We start from the raw sequence: 8,485 nt of genomic DNA, 5'->3' as shown, positions 1-8,485 counted from the left end.
GGATAATGTGAGACTGGCTGTGTTAACTAGTGGAGCAGGGCCATAGACTTTCATTTCATATTTGCTTGAAACTTTACAGGAAAAAGTTTATTAGGCTAGAGAATGCTTAGTGGATAAGAGCATTTGCTCTTCTTACAGAGGACTCACATTTGGTTCCCAGTACCTACATGGCAGCTAACAACCATCTGTAACTCTAGTTCCTGGGGATTCAAAGCCCTTTTCAGGTCTCCATGGGCAGTGCACACATGTGGCGCATAAACATAAACGCAGACGAAATTCCAACACACATAAACTAAAATAAATTAAAAAATTAAATAAAAAGGTTCTATTAAAGAACCTGCTGGGCTTGGTGTGAGATAAGTCCCTAGCACTTGGGAAGATCTCTGTGAATCACCAGACAGCCAGGGAATATAGTGAGACTCTGTCTCAAAAAACAGAAAACAAACATTATTAGATTATATAGAAATTACATCAATAGTTTGTAGTTAGAATACATCTTTCATTATTCACCATGTAGTTAAGGGGAAAAGAAGCAATGAATATTTGGGAAGACAGTATCTGTCGTCTACCTTTATAGTGTAAATTTCCTCCTTCAGTTAAAAAAATTGCTTCAGCTGGGCGTGGTGGCACATACCTTTAATCCCAGCACTCAGGAGGCAGAGGCAGGCAGGTTTCTGAGTCCGAGGCCAGCCTGGTCTACAAACTGAGTTCCAGGACAGCCAGGGCTATACAGAGAAACCCTGTCTCGGGGGAAAAAAAAATTGTTTCAAGGCTGGAGAAGTGGCTCAGCAGTAAAGAGCACTGGCTACTCTTCCAGAGGTCCCAGGTTCAATTCCCACTACCCACATAGAAGCTTACACCTGACTAAAATTCTAGTTCTTGGGCTTCTGACACCCTCACACAGACATAAATGCAGACAAAACACCAATGAACATAAAAAATAAAAAAGCAAACGAACAAAAAAACAAACAAACAAAAAACCCTGCAGACTTACAACAGTGAGTCCTTGCAGGCCCGGCATATACTTTACTTTATGGTAGTTTAACTCAAACAGTAACATAGTATGTGCACCTCTCTGTAACTTTTCAACATTGATGGACAGTATAATTATTAATATAGTGAGTTAATTTTGGGTAAGGGGGAAAATTTTAAATCCTAAAGGTTCAATTATATTAAGGTGTACACAGTTGGACCCTGTTTTTTGTTTTGTTTTGTGAATGTGTGTTTTAAAGAGGCATAAAAAAAAAAACCCAAAAGTTTTCCAAATTTTAGTCTCAAATTTTAATCTGTACCTATAAAACTTAAAACAAAGCAAACAAACAAAAATCAAATCCAGCAGACTAGAGAGATTTCAGTGGGTTTTCTAGAGTTCCTGCTCTTCCAGAGGTCCTGAGTTCAATTCCCAGTAACCACATGATAGCTCACAACCATCTGTAATGGGATCCGATACCCTTTTCTGGTATGTCTGAGAACAGCTACATGTACTCATATACATAAAATTAATTAGTTTAAAAAACAAACAATCCCAACAATCATAACAAGTTGTTGAGTGAAATAAAATATTCATTCTCCTATTTATTTTTTCTTTTTTTGAGACAAGGTTTCTCTATGTAGCCCTGGCTATTCTGGAACTTGCTAGGTAGACCAGGCTAGCCTTGAACTCACAGATACTCTACTCTACCTCTCTCTCCAGAGTGCTGGAGAGTACCAATATGTAGCTCTAAAACCTTTCTATCTCTGTAATAGTAATCAAGAAAATGCCAAATCCACTTATTTCTCCTTGCTTTTATCTTTCCTCACAGATCAACTATAGATCACATACCCTGTTGTTCATACTTGCATGCTATATACAGGCCCACATTGTCCCCCTTCCTATTCCTTTCCCTACCGAAATGTGTCAGAGTTTCCTAGGAAGAGATGGAGCCTGTGAAACGGAGAAGCCATGTGGGTTCCAGAAGCCAAATCAAGTGTCTCAATAAGGTAATAAATTTCAAACCCATGTCTCAGATGTCCACAGCTAAACTGAGAACGTGCCTAAGGACAAAAGCAGTACGTGTTCAAAGACATCATTTATGGTATCCCTGAGAGTTAATGACACTAAGCTTGGCCCAGTAGACTTTAAAATACACTGATAAAGAAGCTGGAGAGATGGCCTAGGAGTTAAGAGCACTTGTTACTGCTGCAGAAGACCCAGGGTCCGCTCCCAGCACCTGCGTGGTGCCTCACAGCCATCCATGACTCCATGGAATGCAATGCTCTCTTCTGGCTGCCCAATGCACTAGGAAGGCATGTGTGCAGTCACACGTGGGCAACTCACTGATACTCATAAAACTAAAGAAGCCTTAAAACGTGTAAAAATAAAATATATTGATAAATGAAGGTGCAGAAACAAACTAAGTACAAACTAAGTTACAGCTAAAATTATATAAAACAGGGGCTGGAGAGATGGCTCAGTGGTTAAGAGCACTGACTGCTCTTCCAGAGGTCTTGAGTTCCATTCCCAGCAAACACAGGGTGGCTCACAACCATCTGTAATGGGGTCTGATGCCCTCTTCTGGGGAGTCTGAAGACAGCGACAGTGTACTCACATACATAAAAATAAATAAATCTTTAAAAAAATGATTATATAAAACAAATCTACACAGTAATACAACCAAATGCAAAGGTAAGAAAGTCCAACGTCACTGGCCCAAGTCCATCCTAAGAAGAGTGAGATTTTGAAGTCACTAGCTATTCCACCGTAGGATAGAGTTAATAAAGAATAAAGAGAAACAAGCAAAAAGGATCAAAGCGTTAAACTTTCTAGTAGTAACGGTTATTGGAAACGGAAAGAAACCAGAGTAGAGCCTAGCGATGCCCACACAGAACAGGGATGAAACTGAGTGGGGCAAGCACGGGGTGGGGAGTGGGGGGAGGTGCCACCCTGCTCTCCCATTGTGCAACCTGCTTACAGTCATTTGCCCCAGTAGTAAGGTGGGAACAACAACAATGACTCCAATAACAAGCACAAAGAATCACACAACTAATGTGTAAAGCGTGGCGTTGGCCATGTAATAATGACTGGAAACAATACTGGCTGTGGTGGCAATGTTTATCTAAGCACCAGGAGGTAAATCTAACTAGATAAGTTTCCTTCCAAGTAAAAGAAATGACAGAGTCAAAAAACTCCAAGACCCTTCTTAGCTAAATGAAAAACACTGATTCGGCCACTAACAAAAATGAATACAAATACACAGAAAGCCAATTACATAGGTGTGAAGCTATATATTACCGCTTCTCACACTCTGCATTAGGCAAGCAAGCACTCCTCCAATCAGCACAGCCTCAAAAGCACTCTGATGCACATTGATTCACTCAATAAATCAGACACTGTATACGCCACTGAAACCAGGAGGGCACAGGTATCCCAAAGCCCAAGGTCGCATGGAGACGTTTTCTTCCCTAGATAAGGACTCCACAGGAAGGGCGCTATCGCTGGACAACAGGAACCTTGTCCAAGGGCAGGTGTAAACCCCGTGTGTCTGTCGCAATCCTGTCAGCCCACCCAGCTGGGAGACACAGAAAGTAGCTGGGTGTGGTGGCACATTCCTTCAATTCTAGTGCTTGGGAGGCAAAAACAAGAGGGTCCCTCCATTTCAGACCAGCCTAGTCTGTAGGGAGGTCCAGGGCAGCCAGCTTCCTCCCCAACTCCTGCAAAGAAACTGTATTAAGCATTTACTTTTATTAAACAGTTTCACTCAAAGTCTAAGAAGTTTTCTTTCTAATTCTTTCTTTATGACTTATAAAACTGCTGGGACTAGGAAGACAGACGGCTCAGTGACTAAGAGCCCTTGTTGCTCTTACAGAGGACCTGGACTCAACTCCTAGCACTCACATGGCGATTCACAACTGCCTGTAACTGCAGTTCTAGGGGCTCTGATGCCCTCTTCAGACCTCAGTGGGCAACAGGCACACATGCATCCAACATACACAGAGGGAAAACACTCATGCACACAAAATAATAAAATCAACAGATCCCAAGGAAACATTCCTGAGTGTCACTTTAATCCCACTGCTGGGAGGCAGATGGAAAGATTCATGAGTACCAGACAAAGGCCTACATAGTGAGTTCCAGGCCAGTCAAGGGCTACACAGTGAGACCCTGCTTTGTTTTGTCAAACAAACAAACAACAAAGTCACCAGAATTTAGTAAGTTTTTATTATGTAGCTTATCATGAAGTCTTTTTTTTTTTAAAAGGAATTATTTTATGTATATGAGTGTACTGTCCGGTCTTCAGACACACCAAAGAGGGCATCAGATGGTTGTGAGCCACCATGTGGTTGCTGGGAATTGAACTCAGGACCTCTGCAAGAGCAGTCAGTGCTCTTATCCACTGAGCCAACTTTCCAGAAGTTTATTTACATAAACAGTCCTTATATTTTACCTGCTCTGATTTTTGTGATTAAAATCTGTTACTACTTGTTTGCGTTACCAGCTATCACTGGAAGAACATGTTTATCAGAGCTGTCAGTTGGGCTGGGACAGAAAGTCAAACCCTCAACTGTCACTCAAAGGTCTGATACCCAGGTCAGTACCAGCATTAAGGAGGCAGAGAGCCAGTGCATTTGACACTACAACTGAAACTTACTTTGAAAATGTTTACCAGCTTATTTTAAATGTCAAAATGCTCAAGAAACTCATCAGCTGTAGTAAGCAATTCAGACAGCCATAAACCTATAGAGAACAGATCTTAATCTAAGTTCAAGAGTCTTATAGAAATCAAACATGTAGGACTGTCAAACATTCTATCAGGATGTAGCTAACTGAGGTAAACTAGGTGCTGGGACTATAGACAAGTATTCCTATGTACCTCAGATGGCACTAAAACCGTCTTGGTACTTTCTAGTGTGGTCTTCGGCAAAGATCATCAACTAAGGACTGGGTCCTGAATTCAGGCGCTACTGCGTAAGTGCTGAGCAGTTCCCTGAGGATGCTATGGAAGCTTTGGGTTTTGTTTTTCTTTTTCAAGGCAGGGCCTCACATAGCCTAAGCTGTCCTCACACTCTATTTGTAGTAGAGAATGACCTTGAACTTCTCATCATCTTACTTCTGCGCCCCCTCCCCCCAGCTCTAGAATTACAGCCCTGCACCACCATGCCTGGTTTACTAAGTGCTTGCGACAGAACCCAGGACTTCCCGCATGCTGGGTAAGCACATCTGTCAACAAGCTATACCCCCAGCTTGTAGAACCTATTTTTAGTAAATTTCTTACTGACATAGTAAAATTTGAGGAATGAATTTTCTCTGTGGATAAATGTCTTAAGTGGTAATTAACAGGTTTGGCCTGATTATATGATAAGGGTGTGTAAATACATTCATAGAGTAGTGGTGGCATGCACCTTTAATTACAGCAGTTCCACACCACAGGGCTACACAGCGAAAGAGAAAAGAGACACTTGTGACAATAACCAGTTTAGAGATTCCTCAAGATAAAAGGTTTTTATCACTTAAGTGACAAACACAAAAATTATTCACTATTTAAACCAGGCGTTCTGGCTAGCTATTAAATTCAATAGTTAGTACGGGAAGTTCTGAATTTATAATTGGATAATGTTCCAAAACTTATTTTTGAGTTATTTGGAACCTGAAACACACATTCCCATAGAAACAATGCTATAAATGGTGGCTCAAGTTTGTGCTCACACCCAAAAGCCTGTTAAAGCCACTGTGCGCCCTGTATGAGTCTTCACGATGCTGGGGCGTACTGTGTCATTAGTACTCACCACTGTGAGGAGCAGTATGGTACAGTAATGTCCACTGTACGGAGCCCTCAAGGACAGGGACAATGCTTAAAGGCCTTAGTGTTCTTGTGGTCAGCAGTCATCCTACAAGGCTGGCACTTAAAGTGAAAGGAAAAGAAAGAAAAGTCCTGGAAACAGCCACTGCTAGACATGGGGTACCAATTCTGGCTGCTCAGCAACTCCCAGCAACCCTTGCGGCCCTTGACTCCTCCTTCTCAGCCATCAAAGCAGAAGAGTCACATTCAGGCAAGGACTCCTGCACTGACTAGCAACAACAGTGCTTCTGGCAATCTAACTGTTAAAAGTTAGTGTCATCATACTGAACACAATTTATAAAATTTCATGAAAAATCAAGCCCAATTTATGACCTTGCAGATCAGAAAGCACACCCAGGCTTTGAGTCAGTGGCCGTCAGCCTTCCTACTGACACAACCCTTTAATACAGTTCCCATGCTGGGGCGATGCCCAGCTATATAGTTATTCTGTTGCTACCGTTATGAATCAACGTAAATATCGGATTTGCAGGATATCTGTGACCCCCTGTGAAGAGTCGTTCGACAACCAACCCCACCCCCAGCCCCAGCCCCAATGGGGTCTAAACCCGCAGGTTGAGAAACACTGCTCTAAGAAGTTAAGCAACATGCGTAGCGACATCTGATTTCAGTGGCTCTAAGGGTCAGACCTAGGTCTCTATCCTCCTAGTCTAGGTTCCTCTGGTCACCAGCAGCGCCTGTGACTGCACCACCTGACTTCACCTCACCAACAGGCCCTGCCCAATGCAGGAACTGTTCACACTTATGCAAAACTCAGGCTGCTGCTCTTTGGCTAGTCTGTTTCTGTTCCCCTGGCCAAGCCAACAGCTGTCACTTCTAAAAGGCATGCTGATCCGCTGTCCGCCATTTTAATCTCCGATAGGCCATGAAACATCTACATAATTTACTTCTTTGAGGCCCTTTGTTATGTACTATGTGGAAGGTAACCAAATTGTCTTTTGGCTTCATGGCAGGTCAATAAATGTTCCCAACTTAACACGGATGAGCCATCTCTGTAGTTCAACTGGATGCCATGTCTAGATAGAAACGGAATTCATCCACACAGCAGGCAGAGGGAAGAAAATGGGGTTCTGAACTCTGCTTCCTCTCTGGTGTAAGAGGAAAGGTATTTTACATATCCATTTTTAACCTTCTATACTAGAGGCAGTGTAGCCATTTTCTGAACACTAGAGGGCAATGTAGGCACCTCTGCCCTAAACGCAGCCACAGCACCACGTTGGTCCCCCAGCACATGGCATTGGTATTGTTTGTTTTGTAGTACTTTTACTTATTCTAAAGCCATGCGAACTCATGCCGTCTGCCGCAACTGTTAACAATGGAAGGCAAGCCGTTTTAGAACTTAAGTATTCAGTCTAAGCTGACACATGGCCTGCCACATTGATGGTTTGCTTCCCCCTCTCAGCAGAGCCTGTAAGTCCAATGAAGAACACTGTTTCCAGGTCTGCAGCTCTAACCCAAACTGAGAAAACGTCTTTTCTTTCTTTTTGGAGAAAGGGTCTCTCTCTATTCTGCTGGCCTCTAGAGATCAGCCTGCCTCTGCCTCCAAGTGCTAGAATCAAAAAGGAGTGTGCTACCATGGCCACTAAAACTAACTAAAGTAAATAAACTAAAACCAACAAAAAGTACCAGTAAGAAAAGATCCATTCTAAACATAATTCCATTTCTAAGCCTTAAATCTCTTAAGATTTCCCCCATCTCAAAACCCGTGCAGAGTGAAAGCCTTCCTTACTTCATACACACCATTCCCTTGCTTAGAACCATCTTTGGAGACCCTTTCCTGATTTAGGAGGAGGCAGACACCTCTTTTCTGTACAGCAAAAGTCTGCCCATGAGCCACAGGGAGACAAGAGATGGGTCATCTGAACTGGAGGTCCTATGGCCCTTGAAATGAAGGTGTTATATCAGGCATTATTACAACCCCTAACTTCTAGTAGTTGCTTGACATTTAATTGATATTTAATGAGTTTTTCCAAGGAATAAATGTTAAACTGAGCAAGTTAGATTTGGCTCACCAGTTTTTGCTTTATGGCTGTCACTGAAACTTTTATATAGTTGTCAGCTTATAGGGTCTCTTTCAGACATTAGTGAACAGATTCTTACAACGAACACCCTGAGATAGGCTTTTAATTATCTATATTTTGTGAATGAAGAAAACATGTGCAGTAGTTAACTACCCATCTTGTAAACAGAAGCTGGGACTGAAACCCTAACTCTTGATTCAAAATGCAGAGTTTCAGTTTCTGTAACTCAGACTCCACTTTCTGGGTATGATTATTCAGTAAGGCGCCCTCTGGAACATTCTAAGCCTCCCACAGTCACTCTTTCCATCACAGTATAAGCTCTCAGCATTCTTGCTGTCTTATCTTGCAGGCTCACAGAACACACCCCTTCCCCATCTCCTTTCCCATCTGCTGACCGCCATGCCCACCCCACGGCTGGCAATTTCAAGTATGGAGGAGCTCTTCAGCTAGCTCTTAAAAGGGCAACATGCACCTCACACAGGAAACTAACAGAAAATATAATTAGCAATTTATTATTTAATATTTACTTTTTATTTTTATTTTTTTGGTGACAGGGTCTCACTGTGGAGCTGGCTGGAACTGTGTATACTAAGGTGGCCTCGAACCCACAGAAATCCACTTGCTTTTACC

The 8,485-nt window shown here is 42.4% G+C and overlaps 1 protein-coding gene across 7 annotated transcripts in view; it reads right to left on the bottom strand.

Annotated features, from left to right (window-relative positions):
• Positions 1–8,485, bottom strand: part of Zbtb1 (zinc finger and BTB domain containing 1) — a 26,905-nt gene that overhangs the window by 13,091 nt on the left and 5,329 nt on the right. The window lies entirely within an intron of this gene.

This window comes from Mus musculus, chromosome 12 (genome assembly GCF_000001635.26).
Source record: "Mus musculus strain C57BL/6J chromosome 12, GRCm38.p6 C57BL/6J".
Lineage (NCBI taxonomy): Eukaryota > Metazoa > Chordata > Mammalia > Rodentia > Muridae > Mus > Mus musculus.
Note: the sequence above shows the minus strand (reverse complement) of the source record. Positions and strands in the feature narration are given on the sequence as shown.